Here is a 20,547-nt window from a genome sequence, read left to right on the forward strand (position 1 = left end):
AGGTATGATAGTCTTACGGCTGTCCCCAAAAGCAGGTGATAAAGACATCAGAATTACTGAAATATAAGCAGGGATGAGATTTGGTCTACAAAATGTTTACTCTTGACCATAATGGAACAAAATAAAAAAAAAAGAACATAAAATCCTCCTAGTTTTCTAGGTTGTGCTGAGTACCTGAGGCACAGATGGTTAGAAAACTGCCTTTTTATTTCTAAATTGATATATACTGTATTGCGACGATAGTAACCATGAAAATCAATGATGCCACTCTTGCAGGACCCTGTGAAGTAGAGGAATACTCCAAATACAATGAAAGTAAATAACTGTGGAGATATTTTATATTTTTTATGTCCTAGGGACAAAAACAATTACAATTTAAAACTCTACTATTTACATTGAAATGTAGCTATGTACTGACCCAACTGAAAAGTAAAATGTTACAGAAATTTCAAAGTAAATTTTGGATGTAAGGATGAATTTTCAGGGAAAATAAACAGAAACAAGAAAGAAAAGGTCCATGCTGTTAAATAAGTAGAATAAGCATAAAAGTGGAATTTAATCCAGTAATCCTAGTCCTCTTTAGAAGGTCAGGAGTCCTTTCTTCATTCTCTCCAAATAGAATATAATCCAACCAGAAAAGGATAAAAAATAGGTCTCTGTGAAACTCCAATAAATTTCTCATATCCCTGTAGGACTATAATCTCCCTAGAGCAGTGAAAATGTTCTGAACCTTTTGTACGTAACACTGGAGTCTAACATATATCAAATTGGTGATGGATTTCTCAGGGGGGAAGATTTCAGCTTTCAATAATTTTTACTTTTCTATTCAAGAATCGCTTTAATATAATTCTGAAAAATAGCATTAGGAGAGTCTGTAGGCATGAAGTACATGTCTAATCTAATGGCAGAAACCATTTGAACCATGTGTTTTTTAAAATTGACTATTAACATTTTAGAGGAAGGAAGAAAACCTGCTTACATGGCTGTAGACTTATTTGTTCATAAAGACCTAATAGCAGTCCTAAAACTTATGAAGCATTTCATTGATCTCTTAACTACAGAAGTGTGGTTAAGTCAAGCAGTCTTTGGAGAATGCTTTAGTGGACGTTTGGGTTTAGCAACAATACTTTCTTTTAGAAGAGTTAGAGCCACTTATTCTGTTTATAGCCATGAGTATGATTTGTGCTTTTCTTCAAACAGATTTAAAGCTTGGACTAACTTAACCTCTGAAGTGCACCCTCAAGGCGAACTCTACGATTTGAGATACCCAAATTTGTTTCAGATTTAAGCAAAATAACTTGTGACCTCCTGGTCTAGTGGCCATCCTCAGCATGAGGCTAGCCCAGCCTTGTTACCGCCTCTACCAGGCATGGTAATTCTCTCTCACAGACTACAGAAGGAAGTTAGAGGACTTTGAGTTGACGACAAATGCTCAGTGCAGTGGAGGGGAACCCTAGCCCTGCAGCTGGGCAGAGTTTGTTTGGTTTATAAGCAACTTCCAGCAGACGTAGCCTATCACTCTGTGTAGGAAGGTCATTATAAAGGATCTTACTTTTGGGTTATGCTAAGCATGCTGCTGACAAGCACTGATGTAACAAAAGATATGGAATAGGAACCTAGTAATGTTCAAAATGCTCCTGTGAATGCAATTGATCAAGCACTTTCCAGTGCAGTGGTTGTCTTGGCTATGGGTACTGAAAACAGGTATGACCAGAGTCGCTACCTACCCCGAGTCTCCTATGGCACTCCTGTCTTTTGGGAGATAGGCATCAGCATTTGTAACTCATTTGGAGCTAAAATTTAGCAATTATTTAATTCCTTTATGTCAGGGAAGTGTTGTCTCTGTCACTTTGTTGCTCTGTGCTGTACAGAAGTAGAGTATGCTGTTGCCTCAAGAGACCACTGAAAAAGAAGCTCCGGGCCAAATTAGTGTAGAAGATAAGATAAGAAAGCAGAAAGCTTTAATGAGCCACCAGGCTCCGAGGGAATACAACTGGGGGAATATAACTGTCGTCACGCACCTCAGGCCCAGGGGGTTCCACAATTTAAGGTGTTAACCCACCCAATCCCAGGTCTATCCGCCCTCTGGTTCTGCCCCATTCCGCCCCCCAGCACACCCCTTCAGGAATTGAGTCTGGGGGAGTTTGGGACCCCTCTTACATCATCTTCCTCTTCATCAAACCACGTGCAGACCTTGGAGGCCTTCCAAAGCTCTGGGCCTGAAGGTCGTTGTGCCCATGTTTACATTCTTGGGGCAGGCGTTAGGGTGCTTTCTGCAAATCTACATTGAAAAGAAGACTAAACAACTAACGGACTTAATGGAATTTTTATATGGGAAAGGGGAACAGTGTTGGGAAAATGTGTAAACTACTGTGCTAAAGGGTGAGGGATAATACAGCTACTTTAAAATCTATAAAAATTAAAAAATCAAAAACTCTAAGGCAACAATGCTAAGAGGAAATAATGAATTTCCTTGCTGTTTGTGTAAGGACAGCAGTGTGGACTGTTATGAATATTAAATGCTTTTCATTGCATTTCTCTTTTAATTGAAAATTTACAACATGGAAGACACATTAGCATGAACTAATTTGGGAAGTTCTCGTTGCATAAATTTCAGAGAAAAGGTCTCTAAAATATTAGAGAGACCTTGATTTAAAAAAAAAGAAAAGAAAAAAGGCGGTGTGATAAATTCATACAAGGTGGAAATAATATAGCAGATAGCTGGGTTAGGTGTAAGGAACAGAAGGAATGCTCCCCATAATTTATCTAGTTGGCACCAATGTGTCTCTTACCACTAAGTGCAGCAAAAGGAGTTTGTGGGTAGAGATGGGTATTCTTAATTTTCCTGTTTCTGATCCAGTAATTAAGCCCATGATGTATCAGATGCCAAACACGAAGGCACACAAGGTCACATCTACATGTAAGGTCAGTATAAGGTCTGTTCTACTCACTTTAGGGCAGCATTATTCCCCATGTCAGACCTATCTTTGGACTGTTGCACCAGACTGAACCTTGCTCCTGCCTGACTCATGGGCATCTCATAGGAATCCCTCTTCTGACTGTCCTGAGCTCTGCTCCTGCCCCACATGTGATTAAATGGGCAGGACCCTGACCAGTGCTGGTCACAGCAAAGGGTTCTCTCTGGGGTCTCCACTTTTCTGGCAGCCCCCTGTGCCTACATCTAGCAGAACCTTGAGAAATTTCTAGGCTCTCCAATCCAGTTATTTAGGTACTTCAATCCAGATGCTTGGAACCGAGCACATTTTATGCCTTGGGATGAGATATGCCTGATAATTTATTTTTCAGAATATTTTATAGGTTTTATATCCTCTGTTTTCTTTTGCATACATTACCCTTTACAAAGCAAAATTTCAGTGCAAGCCAATCATCATTCTTGAGGATTACTCCATTTCCCCTGTGATTCAAGAGTGGCCCAAGATTTCTGCCTGCTTTTGAAATATGTTTTTGTAAAAAACCTCCAATCTATATTCATTTCCATAACTATGAAAATTCTCTAACTAATCTATTGTGTTACTAATTACAGTGCTGGACAAAGAAAAAACAGTAATCTATTTTGCAAAAATTATCTCTCTGATTCAAATCCTTGCCTCCTGTTTCCTACTATTCTTGAAACTTATTTACAAAGTATTTACTATTTTTCATAAAATATCTTTTGCAAGCCTTTCAGAGATTTAGTAAAAAACAGCACAATAAATGTAACTTAAAGAAAAGGTAGAGTGTAGATTTAGTCCAAGCACTGCCAATTCTATAAATTGTAGAAATATAAAGATGCAAAGCTAATTAAGTAGAAAAGAAAAAACATCAACTTATATTTAAAGAAAACAAACCCATGATATTGTTTATTTGGAATTTAAAAGAGGAGATAAATATAAAATAATTATTGAATTGAAAGCAATTAACATCATGCTGTTTTATGAAAATATGACTATATCAGGTAATGTTTCCAATTGTTTGCTCCCCTTTTTCAATTTTAGCTTCAAATTGAGATAAAGTCAATGGTCTAATAATAGCATAGATTTTCACATTGTCAAAATTGGCATTTTAAAAGGGTGGTGACTGGCATACCAATGAAATAGGTGCAAATGCAAACGGTCACTGTATGCCCAGTGGGTGCCTAGGACATGTCAGACTTTGCTTATGATATTTAGCTGCTTCCGTGAGAGCAGAATGGCCACCAGCTTCAGCACTTCCTTGTATGCCTTTACTTAAGATGAAACAGCTTTGCATTCTCCAGGGTCCCAGTTCTAGAGCACAGCCCTCCAACACTGGTGGCAAAAAGATTATGAAAAAATGAATTAACCCTTCTCTCAGTCATTTCTTTTCTTCCCCAAGGGAGTATCATACCAGCTGATTCATAAAAGGAGCAATAAGGTAATGAAAGTGGAAGACCCTTTTGCCCTTTTCGTTGGGCCAAGCATGTGTGTGACAGAACTGCAGAAAACTTACGCTTCCAAAGCAGTAGATCCAAGGGAAGAGCAGGAGATACCTTCTGACTGTCTGACCCAAAACTGAGCTTTGTTAGCTCATTAGTGAAAAACCCTGTTCCCTTCTCCAACAGTAAGTGGAGCAGCATTTCACACATTTTGACTCTCTGTGAACTGTTAGGTGTTGCAAATGGTGAAGGTATCCTTGAGATTGTTCAATGACAAAGAAGCCACCCATGATTCATTTCTCCAGAGCTCATCCATGTGGGTTGTTTTAATATGAAGCCAAAATTAAAAATTTGTAACCTGCCTCCTTGGTTTCTGCATGCAGCTTTTATGCAACCCACCAGCTTTGTAAGTGGTAATCCAGGCAGTAGAAAACAGGTAACATAACACACATATCAAGGTATGATGTTCTTTTCAAATTCAACTTCTTTCATCGGTAGCTTAAATGTTAGTCCAAATAAGAGCCTGACAGAGAAATGAGTTGATATACATTTAAGGAGATATGTACTCCAGTAGCTTATTTTTACTTAAACAAAAATTTTGGCCTCAGTAATGTCTGTGTGGTGACCTTCTGTCTTTAAAATGGAGGAAAAGCTTGTCATTCTGCTTTTCTGTCTATTTCAAATCATTCAGCTATGTGTCACAGACCATCATTTATTTCCCAAGTGCAGAGACCAGAAGTAGTCTCATTATTGTACTTCCTGCTCCTGTTAGCCAATCTTCTTCTTGAAGAAAATGCATTTATTTCTAAAATGCTGGTAGTTTCCTTACTTAATGTTTATTTTCTGCCCAATTTTGACCTTTTCACTAGGAGTAAGCATCTCTGTTCCTTTACTAAATGAGCATTGGCTGTTCTTCCATGCCCTTGAGTAATTTCCATGTAGCTGCAATACCTGAGGAAAGGATCTCTCTCTTAAGTAACCACAAATGAGGCTTGGGTACAGAAATTCCTCTCTTCCTGATAAATACTTCCATTTTTGTAAACAATACTTGTGGGTTTCTTCCTTTCTTTTAGAAACTGATTTTTCCAAATGAATTGTTGTTTATATTGATCTTTATTGATTACAAGTAGCAAATCTTAATCTTGTAAACCTTGGATAATATGTTTGATTTATATTTGATTTCATTATTAAGCTAGACTTGCATGGGATAAAAATTATAAGATTGTAGAATCATAGAATGGCTTGGGTTGGAAGGCCCAAAAGACTCTAAGGATCATCTAGTCCAACCCTCCTGCTGTGGGTGGCAGGGACATCTTTTGCTAGACCAGGTTTGCTCAGAGTCTTGTCCAACCTGGCCTTGAACATTTCCAGCAGTGGGGCATCCACAACTTCTCTGGACAACTTGTTCCAGTGCCTCACCATCCCCATCATAAAACATTCCTTCCAATTTAAACCTACTCTCGGTTTAAAACTGTTGGCACTTGTACTGTCATTACAGGCCCTAATGAAAAGCCTTTCTCCGTCTTTCTTATAGGTCCCCTTTAAGCATAGAAAGGCTGCAGTGTGGTCTCCCTCAGTGAGGTCTCCTTGGAGCCTTCTCTTCTACAGACTTAACAACCCCAACCCTCTCAGACTTTCTTCATAGGACAGATGTTCCAGTCCTCTGATAATCCTCTTGACCCTTCTCTGGACCCACTCTAACAGGTCTTGTAAAAAAATGCTTTATGGACTTGTTGTCACATATAGTTATTTTTTGTTGACATTTTTCCTTGTAACTGAGCTCATCTTTAAAGTCTTTGTTAATTCTATTTTTATTTTCATTTGTTTGTTTTTGTTTGTTTTGTGTGTGCTTTTTGTTTTTTGTTTGTTTGTTTTTCATCATTGACTCTACTTTTCCATTTTCCTTAATCAGATATTCTTCGTATTTTCTTTCAGCTAATGTCACCCTCCTCTTCTGGCAGGTGGATCACAATTCATGTTGTAGTCTCTGTCGTTACTTTGTACCTATAAAAAAATAGATTAGACAGTCATTACTGGAAGATAGTTCTTTCTTTCTGCTGTTGCTACAATCCAGATCTCCAATGCATTCCACTATGGGGTCTCATTTTTATGCATTATATTTATCCTGAAACTGGAGAAATTTCTATGCATCTTCAACCTCTTTGAGGCTGGTTCCTACTTATAAAAACCTCAACTCCATTGCAACTGGAGGGTCAGATGACACTTTTCAGAATCCTGTCTTCTTTTAATCTCTAACCTTAGGAAGTTGGTTAATTGTGAAGGTGTGCCATGACTGACAGTGACATGGTCTTTTTGTGCTACGTACAGAATGCCTACAATTCAGAAGGTATCAAATTATATTATTTGTTTTTAGGTCAAATGAAGTAAACTAAATGTCACTTGTATCTTTCTGCCTCTTTTAATGGCTTTTTAAGCTCTTGGCCAATTTTAACCCAGTTTGTCAAATGAATAAACAAAAGAACCTAATACATGAGTTGCATTTAGTGAAATTGACTGGTTGGATGGCAAAGAGAATGCATGTTAGGAGAACTGATTTTAGTTTTAAAGCATTTATGAGTTCTTAAAGGTCTCCGTGATGATCACTGACCTGACTTGGCTTAGATTAGTTATCTGGGGCACAGTGCCCTATTTTATTATTTATGTCAGGAAAGTAGAAACTGACAGAAGTGAGGTACACCTAATTTCTTCCAAAACAAATACACTTTAAAATGCACTACATGATGAAGTGTTTAATAAATTTGTGTTTTCCAAATGCCAGTTTAAGCAACATTAATCCATCAGGAACAGTGCATTTTTGCCAATCTCATACTGCCTTTAAGTCAGTGATTGAATGGTTCTCTGGGAATAGCATGTTGATTAACTTCAGGAATAACATGTTCTTCTACGTTTTTCTCTAGACTGGAAGTATGTCATCTCTGTAAAACATATATAAACTAGATAGAATATATATAAATAGATAGACTATTATATTGGTTTATAGCTTTACATTCTAGATTAGCCATGATGATTGCATTAGTCTCATTGTAAAAGTAATGTTCGGTTTTTGTATGTATTTTCCTGTACTAAAAAATACCACTTCGTCCTCTTTTTAAATATTAAATTCTTTATTCAATTATGTTCATAAAACAGGCTTGGCAAAAATGCTTTCATACTAAATGAATGTTATTTTTCTTAGACACTTATGCATGGTGGTATTTATGTGGATTTAATTAGAAGCACTCAAATGACGGCATAACTGTCCTTTCAAGTAATTTTTTTCTCTAACAGCAGAGAAGTGATTCACCAAATTTGTCTTTTCCACATAATAGCTAGATGAAAAACTGTCTAAGGATTTTCAAAGAAGACAGGATACGCAGCTTGGAAGGAATCAGCGTAGAAAATTTCCATCTTTCACATACTCAAAATTTCCTTTACTATGTTTCCTAAAACTCACAAACACTGGAAATGTGAGACACAGTCATGATGGTGAAGCAATCAATGGTTACTTTTCTGTTAACTAGAAAAAGATCAGAAATTTCCCCTCTATTTTTATTTTATAATTACCTCAGTTTTATCAGTCTTATTGGCAAGTCCTATTGGAAGTACCTAGATGGTTTGAGAAGTAATGTATTTTTATTTCTCCAGATAATCTAAATCGTAGACTGAAGACTAGAGAATTTTGAAGGGAGAAAACTAGAAGGGAAAGGCAAAGAAATGGGAAATAAGCCGTCAAACCAAGGTATATTTTCTGCTCTTTCGAGCACATCTTTGTTTTGCTGATTCCAAAAAAGAAGTGATGGATCTGAAGGCATTCACAAGGAACAAATGCTTATCAAAATGATAGTGCTGACTGAGGCAGTGTGCTACTATGGCTGTAGAAGGTTCTCCATATCAGACTACAGAACACCAGGTAACAAAGGAAGGTAACAAATGGAGCAACAAAATGACTCCACCAAGTAACAAGAACAGTACCAGTTGCAGTGCTGGGTACCTGCAGACATCAGGCAGTGAAATCACTGAGAAGCACAGGACTTCAGAGGATCCTTTCCCCCCCCCCAAGTTTAATGTCAATTTATTTGGCTGATTTACTTTAAAGCATTTTTTTAAAAATAAACTTATTAAATGTGATTGTAAAGGAGGTTAATTTTCTCATCCACCTTGCAATGAGATAGAAAATAAGTAATTTTGTGATATTTCCTATGGACTCGTGAAGTAAAAAGGCAACATTTGGGAAAGCATGAACATAATGGTTGAATATTTTTGCCTGGGAGATGTCCTGCTGAGCATGGCTCGTAGAAGAAAAGACAGACTGTAAAATGGTGGTAGTAGTAGTACTAATTCTCTGTGCTAGTAATTCCCTATAGTCTCACTTGGAGAGCCTTGAGCCTTGTGTTTGCTGCAGGTCAGATAAATCAAAGCTTATGAAAGTTACAAAATCCTGTGGCTGGATTTTGGGAAAACATGGGAAGATAATCTATGTTATTCAATTCTTTGTGTGCTGATGGGATATGCTGTGAAAGAAATGTTAAAGTGGAACAGGTAGAAAAAAGAATTCAAGTGCTCAGAACTATAATGTTTACTGTCTCTGTTCAGAAGCTAAAAAATAATCACAGACTATTTTCCTAGACTAGACTCTCTCTATGGAGCTTATAATAAAAAATCAGTTTTCCCACATAGTTTCTACAGTTATTATGTCTTAGTCTAACTAAAGGCAGCAGGCAAACAGCCAGCTACTTTTGTTCACCTCTGCCTCTTTCTTTGTCCAGTCTCCCCAGCCTTATAATCCTCTTCTCCTTCGTTTTCATCCGTACGCCTCTTTCTTTTCTTTTTTACCAATTTCTCTCAAAGTCACTATATGATTAAGACTGAAAATTTGCATGAAGGAAAAAAATATACAAACAGATCCAGTATAAAAATTTTGCCAAATGCTGAAAAATAATGTCTCACAGAGAACATCAGCTAAGCAACTCTACCTGCTGCAGCAGTAATTTAAAGTCTGATTTTAAACCCTCTGGGAATAGTCCTGCACGGGGAGCTATGGGAACAGGCAAGGTGAGTCTTTCTTTGCTGGTTGTAGAGGGAGGTCACTCATTTTTCTCCAGGGATTGCTGAAGACGCCTGTCTGTTTGCTACTGTGGGGCAAGACAAGTGGGGCCACAAACTTGTGCTTATTTTGCTGAACTTAGTGATTTGACAAAGTGGCTTAATACCAACAACTAATTGTAGCTATCAAAGCCATTGGAGACATTTTTTAAAGGAAGAATATTTTCTCAATGTTTATTCTGTTTTTTCAGTTTTCAGGGGAAGCATATTTAGGACAGGGTAGATCAAGCACGCTTTTCAAATATCATTCATTCTGGAAGTTTTCTCCTTGCTAGTCAGGCATTACCTGTCTCTTTTGAGTTTGATGGTTTTTGACTGCTGACAATTTGACTTTACATGAAAAAGGGAATAATGGTGTTGGTAAAACTATACAACTCCCAGAAGATGTTTAATATCACCTACCAACTTCTTTTTTTTTTATATATAACTGTATTTATGCTGCTTAAATGAAATACTTGATGGGTGTAGAACAAATTTTTTTAATAAGGAAGAATCGTTACACTCATCAGATTTGGACAAATTTGGCACTTCAGAAAGTAAAAAAAAATTAAATTTGAACCATGAAAGCTATCCTACCTTATCTCATATTACATCTTCTAAGCATGTCTATGTCCATACCTCAAAAGACAAATAGGTATATAGTGGAAATTAGGTTTGGATCTCATGGTGAAGAGATTAGTAGTTATACATTCAGAATCTAGTTGCAGCAGAATTGATTGAAAAGGAAATATGTCTTTCCTGTTAAGTGAAAAATGATGGAAGACTAAAGAAAAAATTTTGTTAAAAACAAGCACAGAAAAGGTTTAGTACCTTAATACTGTGGGGGGATGTCCACACATAGTGTTTTAGGAGCAAAAATATGTGCATCTTCTATGGTAGAAGGATAGTTATGGAGCCAATTATTTAACTGAATAAATTACTTTGGAGAGATTTTTAAATTCTGTTTTAACACCTAATAGAATTTTAAACCCCCCAAAATTGAATCTTCCTCAAGAGGAGAAAATTAAAATTTGGCGGATGTATTTAATATTTATGGTGGTTGCACTTGATAGATATATCTGTGTCAGAATTAAATGTGTCATTGGAACAAGCTGCCCAGGGAAGTGGTAGAATCACCATCCCTGTAAGTGTTCAAAAAAATTCGTAGATGTGGTTCTTTGGGACATGGTTTAGTTGTGGACCTGACAGTGTTAGGTTAATGGTTGGATTCAAAGATCTTAGAGGTTTTTTCCAACCTAAATGATATTATGATGCTATGATTCTATCCTTTCTTATTTTTTGTTTTTCTTATTTCTTGGTTGCACTGAAAAGATCGTAAAGCTAAGCAAATTTGAAGATCCATATATCAACTCATACCTCCTAAGAGATCTTTTTCAAACCTCAAAGATGTACAAGTCTTACCTAAATGAAGGTTTGATAAAATCATGTGCAATTCATTTACCTTCTGTAAAGTAAAATGAAAATTAGAAAGGCAATTGGCTTTTTTTTTTTAAAGTCATAATTAATTGTTGTTTGTATTTTTCAAAGGAAAGTAGCAATGCAAGTGCTAATTATCAATTTTATATGTATTGAGTATACTTTTATTTGTGGAAACATTTCTTTTTTAAGGCTGGTGGCCGAGGCATTAGTTAGCTGCTGGTACTGCTGTTGTTCATTATTCCTGTGCATATAATGAATAATTCTTTCTGTCATAAAGTTACAGCACCAATAGGATATGGATTTTATACCAGTAAAATTTCTGTTTGTCTAGAGCTGAATGTCTCACATAATCCCTTTCTTTCTCCTGCATGGTAAAGAGCTGTATTCAGACTAAGAAAGCAACAAATTTCCTGAATTTCATTTGGTGGTGTGAAATACTAAGGATAGAGGTTTCCACGGAGCATGTTGTTAGGCGTACTTTAATTTTCTATTCTTCTTATTCATCTGGAATCGTAGAAAGGACATGGAACTGTTAGAGTAAGTCCAGAGGAGGGCCATGAAGTTGGTAAGGGGACTGAAGCACCTCCCCTACGAAGACAGGCAGAGAAAGTTGGGGTTGTTCAGCCTGGAGAAGAGAAGGTTGTGTGGTGACCTCACAGCAACGTTCCAGTATCTGAAGGTGCCTACAGGGAAGCCAGAGAGGAAATGTTCATCGGGAACTGTAGTGATAGGACAAGGACTAATGCGTACAAACCAAAAGAGAAGAAATTTAGGCAGGATATTAGGACGAAATTCTTTACTCTGAAGGAGGTGAGATGCTGGAACAGGTTTCCCAGGGAAGCTGTGGATGCCCCCACCAGATGCCCCCATGCTGGCAATGTTCAAGGCCAGGCTGGATTAGACCTTGAGCAACCTGGTCCAGTGGAAGATGTCCCTGCCCATGGCAGGGGAGATGGGACTAGATGATCTTTAAGGTCCCTTCCAACCCTTAACATTCTATGACTCTATGGAAAATAATCCATTGTTTCAAAAGGCATGTAAGATCTATTAGGATCCTGTAGGATCTTAAAAACAGGGCTTATTCGACCAAGTCCTGCCATACTGTAGTGCATAGGTTTTGATGCACATGGACTATTTGACTCAAGAGAGGTCTGATGCATAATTAACCAGTGATGTTTACACTGTGAAAAAGCTTTAGAAACAGGTATCACAGGAGAACTTGCAGAAAGGCCAGACATATGATCTGGTATAGGAGAGAATAAGTAGAGGAAAAAAGAAGGGACTTTTGATTCTGCTTCTTGCCCTCTTATTGACTTCCATATGTCTGGATGCACAGCACAATCTTTAAGTGTTTTCTCCATCATACAGGTGGTAAGCCTCTGTATTTGTCTCACAGCAGTTTTGTGGTTCTTAAGAAGTTTGTAAAATTTCTAGAATTAATTCAGAAGTAATGTTAGAATTAATCAGAATGTATAAAATGCAGAAAGTTCCAGTCTACATTTTCCTTCTTTCACACAGGGCTGGTTCAGATAATTTGCTGGTAGAATTTATTTAGTCATGTCCAGTTATGCACAAAACGAGGCCCACAGAGAAATAAAACAAGGGTTGGGGAATTTAAAAATCTTCTGCTTGCTTGGACATATAATTATGATGAAAATTGTTTTAGTGGACTGTACCCCAAAAATCCATTTAGTGCATTGCTCTAAAGCAACATGGGGGAACCACAGAGAGAAAGCAGTAGCTCTATGTATATATGGTACATAGGTTCAAAAATGTTGAACTTGGATCCTTTCCCAGAAGCACCTTCTCTCCAAGAGGAATTATTAATATAGAAATAGTAGAGTCTTACTTATCCTTTCAAGTGACAAAATCTGTAAAAGAACAATATTCATGAACATAGTCTGCAAAATAATAAATAAAACTGACCTTCAATTTGTTGAAACAAGTTGCTGCAGAAAAGTTGCTGCAGAAAGCTCACATGATATAGATATCGTTAATATTTCACCTGATTATCACTATCTTATTACCTTAGGCATGCAGAAATGCTTGAATTACAAGAGTTTATAGTTAAATATTTATTGTATTTCTTTAAAATTTTTTTCCTTAAAATACATTTTTTTATTATAACGTACTGAGTCATGGGGTAAACTAGCAGCTATGAAGTAGGAATTAAAGGGGGAAAGGGTGACCAGGAAAACCAGCAGTTTGAATGGAGGGCTAACAAGTCAAGGCAAAACACAGACGCATAATACCAGTGTCAGCTGAAACACACCATGGGTCTTCAGATTAATCACAGTGCCGAAGAACTGTAGGCTTTTTGAGCCAAACCACCAGCTGGTAATTGCACAGCAAATGCTTATCGGAGCTGAGTTACTAAAAAGCTTCCATGGCAACATCCGTTAAAGAGGACCTTAACCTAAAACCTGGCGTGCCTGCATGAAGCACTTTCAGGAATGATGGGACTGATCTTGTTCATGAGAGTTGGCTGAACAGCAGGGATGCCCATGAACTCTGAGGATCCCTCATTTTGTTGCCATAGACATTCCAAAGAAGAGAAAATTTAATTATAAGAACAGCTTATCTGCTTTTTCCCCCAAAAACATTTAAAGAGACCCAGGAATGTGACTTTTTGCAGCAGCCTTGAGATAATTCCATTTACTTTTTCAGAGGCAACAAAGGTACAAGACCAAAGGCCTCAGAGGGTTCATTCTTGCATTGTCCGGGCTACAAACAAAATTTAGAGTGTCACTTTTGCTGTAGAAGAATAGCTCTTCTCTCTTCTTTCATTCTGTTCACTTCCTAGGAACTGGTCCTGTATTTTCAATATTTCTAATAATGGAGGGAGAGTTAATTGCAAGAAGTGTCCTTCATTGTTCTGAAAAGCATAAAGAAGAACATCTCATCATGATCCTTTTTACTCAGTGGACCTGTCTATATAACCCAGAGCCTCATTTTCTTGGAATGAGGATTCATCCCTGAAAATATCTAAGGTGACTTCTGAAACTCTCTACTGAAATGACATGTACTGTGTGATTTCTGAAATAAGACTGTGTGGATCACTGACATACAGCATGAGAAGGATTCAGAATTTGCAATTATGAAACAAATATTTTAATCCTGTTACATTCACTTGACTATTCCAGAACAGTAGGACATAATTTATCTTGAATGAGTTTTCTTTATGACTCTTAGCCTCACACATAATTTTAACATCATAATTAATAGACTTGTCTTGCTAGAGAACCCATAATTGTGTCTGAATTTATTGCTGACTAGCTGACACAATAAATCTTATCTGAATAGTTTTTGATACTTTCCTAACTCTTCATTAATTTAAGAGGTGGATCAAGAATTCTACAATCATCATGTGACTTTAAACTATACAACATCCCATAAACACTTGGTAAAAATCAAGGTAAATATAATTTAAAATTTACAGTCAAAAGTTCAGATTTGAATGACTGAAGTGAGACACTCAGATTTACACCTAAAATAAGGTGAGTTGATTTTATAATTTACATTGAAATATTTAATTTTTTAACTGGAATTTACAGATTAAATTGTGATTGGCAATTTAAATGTGAATATTCTGGATGACACCAAAGACATACTGGTGGAGCAGGCTCAGCTGGTCAGCATGTGGGAGATTAAGACAATTACTTTATCTGGTTTGGAGTAAGGAGGTGAGCCTGGGATATCCACATGTCTAGCAAGAGTTTTGGTTGTTAGACTAGAGCAGCAATCTGTCTTTGTCTGAGTATTTTTTTCTTCTACAGTGTACCAGCTCTAAGAAGAAAGGTTGAAACCTAAAAATGTGTTGTTTCAGTAACCCTAGCCACCAACTCATTTGCCAGACTCAACTGCTGGGGCTCCCTCTCTTTCTCAATCTCCCTGCACATGTGCATATGCATTCATTTTCCATCTTTGGTAGTAACAAAGCCACTGAAATAAATAGTTATTTTATTCCAGAAAGAGGTATTTGCAGTTGTTAGAATCATAGAATACTTTGATACCAGTGTCTTCACTTAAAGCTTGCTATTGAAACAATGGGCACTAAAGTACTTTCCATTCTTGATATTTCAAACGATCTTTGAATTTACTAAAAAAATCTTTCGGTACATAGAGCAATTAGCAACCTAAAGCAATTAGTAATCTTTTACCACAATTGAAAAGTACTTAGGAAAATTAGCTGGTATGGGATTCTAATTCATTCAAATAAAAAGGAACAGCCTTGGTGCCATTTACTTTATGAATATGTTGATAATTTGTAATAATAGGCAGTTATACTAACAGTAAAAGAGGTGAAATCAGAAAAAAGGTCAAGACAACCCAGTCGTGGGGTATACTTCTGTTTAATACCTAAGTTTTTGATGAGTTTCTTTGTTCCCCTGACAAATTCTTAATTCTCATTTGATATTCTTCTTGATGCCACTACATTGCAGAGATACTTTCCACTTCTGTGGGTTTTTTTGAACTTGGGTTGCTCTTGCAATTTTCTCTTATACTTCTATTGATTTTCTTTTCTTTCCCCTCGTCCTTGTCTTTTAGAAATGAAATTTTTAGCCTGGTATTTTTACTCCATTAGCAGCATCAATGAATTTAGTGGTGCTACACACAGTAAGTGATGGAAGTAAAATTGGACTTTGGTATTTTACGTGCCCCACTAAATTCCTTTTTAAGTGAAGCATGAGTTTATCAGTTTGATACCAAAATCGGCTCTAAGCAATTGACAAATTGATCCCATATTCATTTTCTTCTTGCATTGCTTATTTAAACACCTCTCAAAAGGCACATTTTGATATGCTGCAAAACATTGGCACAAGTTTTCAGATTCATTTTCACACTTAGTAATCTATGGTTTAGTAACAGCATCAAACAAGAGAGTGTAAAATGACCGTTTGTCCTCTTTGCAATACTCTATAAATAAGCTTAAATTCTTTTTTGATGTTATTGTCTAACATGCTGAAGCAAATGACTGCAAAAGCCTTAAAATATGTGCCTTGCTGTTGCTTGACACCATTGAGTAGTTCTGGCTGCTTATTGCTTGGATGAGTGTTCTCTTTGCTGGGTAAAATTTGGCTGGATGTCCAGGCTCAAGGTGGTGGTACATGGAGTTAAATCCAGCTGTTGGCTGATCACAAGTGGTATTCCCCAGGGTTCAGTGTTGGGGACAGTCCTGTTTAATATCTTTATTGGTGATCTGGACAAGGATATCGAGTCCACCCTCAGCCAGTTCACAGCCAACACCAAGATGGACAAGAGTGTTGATCTGCTGGAGAGCAGGAATGCTCTGCAGAGAGATCTGGACAGGTTGATTGATGGGCCAAGGCCAATTGCACGACGTTCAACAAGACTGTGCCAAATCCTGCACTTTGGACACAGCAACGCCATGGAGCACTACAGGTTTGAGGAAGAGTGTCTGGGAAGCTACTCAGTGGAAAAGGAGCTGGTGCTGCATGACAGCTGGCTGAACATGAGCCAGCAGTGTGTCCAGGTGGCCAAGAGGGCCAATGGCATCTGGGCTTGTATTGAAAATAGTGTGGTCAGCAGGACCAGAGCAGTGATTGTTCCTCTCTACTTGGCTCTGGTGAGGCCACACCTCAAATCCTGTGTTCAGTTTTGGGCCCCTCACTCCAGGAAAGACATTGATGTGCTAGAGCATGTCCAGAGAAGGGCAATGAAGCTGGTGAAGGGTCTGGAGCACAAGTCTGATGAGGAGCAGCTGAGGGAGCTGGGGTTGTTTATTCTGGAGAAAACAAGGCTCAGGGAAGACCTTAACATGCTCTACAACTGCCTGAAGGGAGGTTTTAGCGAGATGAGTGTCAGTCTACTCCCACGTAACAAATGACAGGACCAGAGTAAATGGCCTTAAGTTGCACAAGGGGAGGTTTAGATGGGATATTAGGAAAAATTTCTAAACGGTGGTCAAACATTGGAACAGGCTGCCCAGGGAAGTGGTGGAGTCACCAACCCTGGAAGTATTCATAAGATGTGTAGATGTGGCACTTGGGGACGGTGTTTAATGGTGGGCTTGGCAGAACTGAGTTGACTGTTGGAATCGATGATCTTAGAGGTCTTTTTCAACCTTAGTGATTTTGTGATTCTATTAAATATAAGCAGGGAGAAAACCGAGCACGGCTACACAAAAGTGCAGGCAGAGGGGGGAAGGAGGGGGCTGTGAGGGGCTTACCCCCGCTGCCTGCTCCCCTCCCGGGTGGAGCTGGGGGGTCCCGGCGGCTCACGGGGCTCCGGCACCCTCTGCTGTTCCTGCTCGGCGGGACCGGCTGCTGTTCCCGTGGGAGTTCGGCTGCCCTCGCGTAGGGGACACGCGTGTTCTTTCCGTGTGTACCCTGGCTAAATGCTCTCTTTGTGCAGTTTGACAAATTTTGGGCTTCACCCTGACTCTTGTTCTCGAGTATTTGCTTGCCAGTTCTTAACCCTTTGTTCGGTGGGACTTAACTAAACCCAAATATCCTCAAGTAATTGAGGGTTTATTTTTTGAGCATTACTGGTACACATGTGCTTAAGTAATCCCTCATTCACTTCCTTCCTGCTCCTCCACTGAGGAAAGCCGTGTCCTCGCCACCTCACTTTTCTTGATACTCCCCTCTCTTAGCATCACTATTAATGCACTCTTCACTCCTGCAGCTTTAGGTTCTCTGTGGCATTGACTGAATGACTAATAGGACTGGATTAGATGGGAAAAGGAAAGGGGGAACGGCTAAGGAGGCTTTAGCCTTCCCCACTTCATCCTGGAGTCAGCAGCCACTGGTTTAGTCAGCTGGTGCAACTCCTTATTCAGAGAGCTAAAGTCACCACTCTTTTATCACAACACTGTTGTCTTTAAGCCATTCATTATGTATGAATGAAGGTGCCAAAAGGAGGAGGTAGAGAAACTGGGAGGGACAAGGTTTAGGGGTGTGTAAAATTTTCATTTCTCTAGCTTCAGCTACATCATTTTTCTCTTACTTCTGCCAGGCACTAGAATAAGTCAACAAACATTCTAAGTCTGAAGCAAAGAAGACTAAGATTTAGGTATCATTGGCATATAATCAACACAGTTCTTACCCCTACTGGAAATGAATCATCTTTCTTTTTGTGTCAAAAAGGTAAAGAGAAGTCTCTGCAGCAGCTTGAGCTCTTTGGGGAAAAGTCAGTACTTATCCCACACAATCCACTGGAATCATCCTAAAAACAAACAACCAGGCTAATCTTAAAGTGGTTTTTATTTATTCCCATAAAATTTATCAATGACATCAATATAATCTCCTGTCTCAGAACCAAAGCTGAGTGGATGCTTGGGTGTGTTAGCAGATTCAAATTCCCTCCCTGGAGTACAACCACTTACCAGCAGAACTGTTCTTCCACATACTGAGAAGTCAACTTGCTGTGAAAGATGATTAACCAATAATGCCCAGAGGAAAAGTAATTGTAAATAATAATTAGAGAGACTTAATTGTTTTGTTTTGTTGTTGATTTTTTTGTTTGTTTGTTTGTGTGATTAGTTTAGTTGGATTTTTCAGTAAAAAAAAATCTGTATCAGATGAACTGCTCTGTAGACCAGATACCTGTATCTGTTATACAGATATCTGAGGAATACTACATTTTTCTCTTTTAAAGAGAAGTCTTAAAAGTTGGTCTTTAGCTCACATTCAGCTGCTCTAGGCATCTCCTCTGGAGTCACAGCTCTAGCCTGCTCCAGAAAAGTGAGAAGTTATAAAACTTCCAGCTGAGGACCTTGATGAGGTGAAATGAAATGCTGGGAAAATGGTAAAGTGGCGATGTGCTTTGACAATTCTGCCTCTGCTCCAAGGTACTGGCATGTGTGCCATGGCCTACTGCCAGGGAAGTGCTGCTGGGGAGAGGCAGGGTGACAGCAGACCGAAGCATATGGCTTCCTGTTGGGATCTTCTGAACTTGTTAATCCCAGCCACTGACTTCCTCACTGCCAGTTGGCTCTTCTCTGTATGACACCCCTCATTTTTAAAGTCCTAAAGTCAGAAACTTTCCAACACTTGCCCAGTCCCTCCCTGCACTTGGCAGCTTGAGGGTGACTGGTCTCTCCATACCCTCTCAGGGACTTTTCCGTGGAAGGTGGACATGTCTTGGGACAGGCCACAGAGGCTGTCCCAATGTTCAGCATTTTATTGGGTTGGTTTCTGAAAGCGAAAATGGAGTTCTGTACCAGTAATTTTTTTTTAAATGTAGCACATTTTTTTAAATGTAACTTCTGCCATTTACAAGTAAAAAAAAAAAAAAAGCACAAGTCTTATGCTGAATATTTAGTCTACTGTGACCAAACTATGTGTACCAAAGCTGTTTAGGTAGTATTACATATACTTTCCCATCTCTCTTTTCCCCCTCCCTCTCCCTTGCTGGTCTTTGAAGAGAATAAAACACACCATTTCCCAAAAGCTGTGTTCACACAGAGAGCTAACATTTCTAGATGCAGAGAGACAGGAGAACTTTGTTTCCCTGGCAACTGGAGCCACCAGAAAGTGTTTCCATTATCTCCTACCTTTACTCAGGTTCACTATCATTGTAGCCTTTGGTCAATCGGTAGTAAAACCAATTATGAGCTGAAAAAGCATCTTGATAATGTGCTCCACTTAACTCATCTGATCTTCCTCCTAGCCTCTAGAATAGAAGGTGACCTCTGCAAATGATCTTGTATTGAAGTATTCCTTGTTACAGTTCATGGATGAACTTCGAGGTCCGCCCTATGCTGCATATTTGACTTAAACCCATAAAGTGTTGTGGTCTTTTGGGAAACAATGTTAGCACCTTAGCAGCTTTCACTCAAAACCCGCATGTTATGAAGTGATGGAGCTGAGTCTCTGTTGCAGCACGATGAGCGGGTGCTGCACAGAGTCGTGCCAGTGATTCAATGTGGTTCATTCTTATCCCTGAGTCAGGGCTGAACTAATGTCCCAGCAGATTGTTCAAGTTTTGAAGCAGTGTGCTGATGCAGGCAGCTCTTTAGCTTTCGGTAAAAAAAAAAAAAAAAGAAAAAAAAAGACAATGCTGAAGCTCTTCCTATCTGCTACTGTTAAATAACACATATGTCCCTTCCCCCATGTTCCTTATTCATTCAAAGAATTTCACTAGGATTGTAAAAGAAAACACTTTACAGATACAAAATTCCAAGTTTATGGTTGCCCTTCCACCTAAATGTAACAATATTGTGTAGCTGATTTTTGATTGAGGTACAGAGCCTGAGGAAAATAAAACCTTGAGTAAAAGCATGTGCTGTAGTTCCCAGGTATCAGACAGCTGAATGTGTTTGTTTTTTACTTTTGAGGGCTGGAATTCACAACTTAAACAATTTTCCCTAAACACAGAATTTGGTATATAGTTTTGTTTTCTAAATTTAAATAATCCAAGTGATTTCTGTTGTGTTTCCCAAAGTCCAATGAGGTCAACACTGGGTCTAAACTGCCATAGCAAAAAATTGGGGGGCATGCAAAGCCACATGTTTGTAAGAACAGTACTGGGGGGAAATTGCAGCTGAGTGGTGAGACTATGTTTTTATGATGTCTTTCTTCTCTAAATATTTAATTGCTTTCCTTTGAAATAACAAGACCTTCTGCTTGATGTCAGCCGTCAGAAGGAACAGGAACTTCTGGCATCAG

The sequence above is a fragment of the Neopelma chrysocephalum genome, unplaced genomic scaffold (genome assembly GCF_003984885.1).
Source record: "Neopelma chrysocephalum unplaced genomic scaffold, ASM398488v2 Primary Assembly neopelma1_22, whole genome shotgun sequence".
Classification (NCBI taxonomy): Eukaryota; Metazoa; Chordata; class Aves; order Passeriformes; family Pipridae; genus Neopelma; species Neopelma chrysocephalum.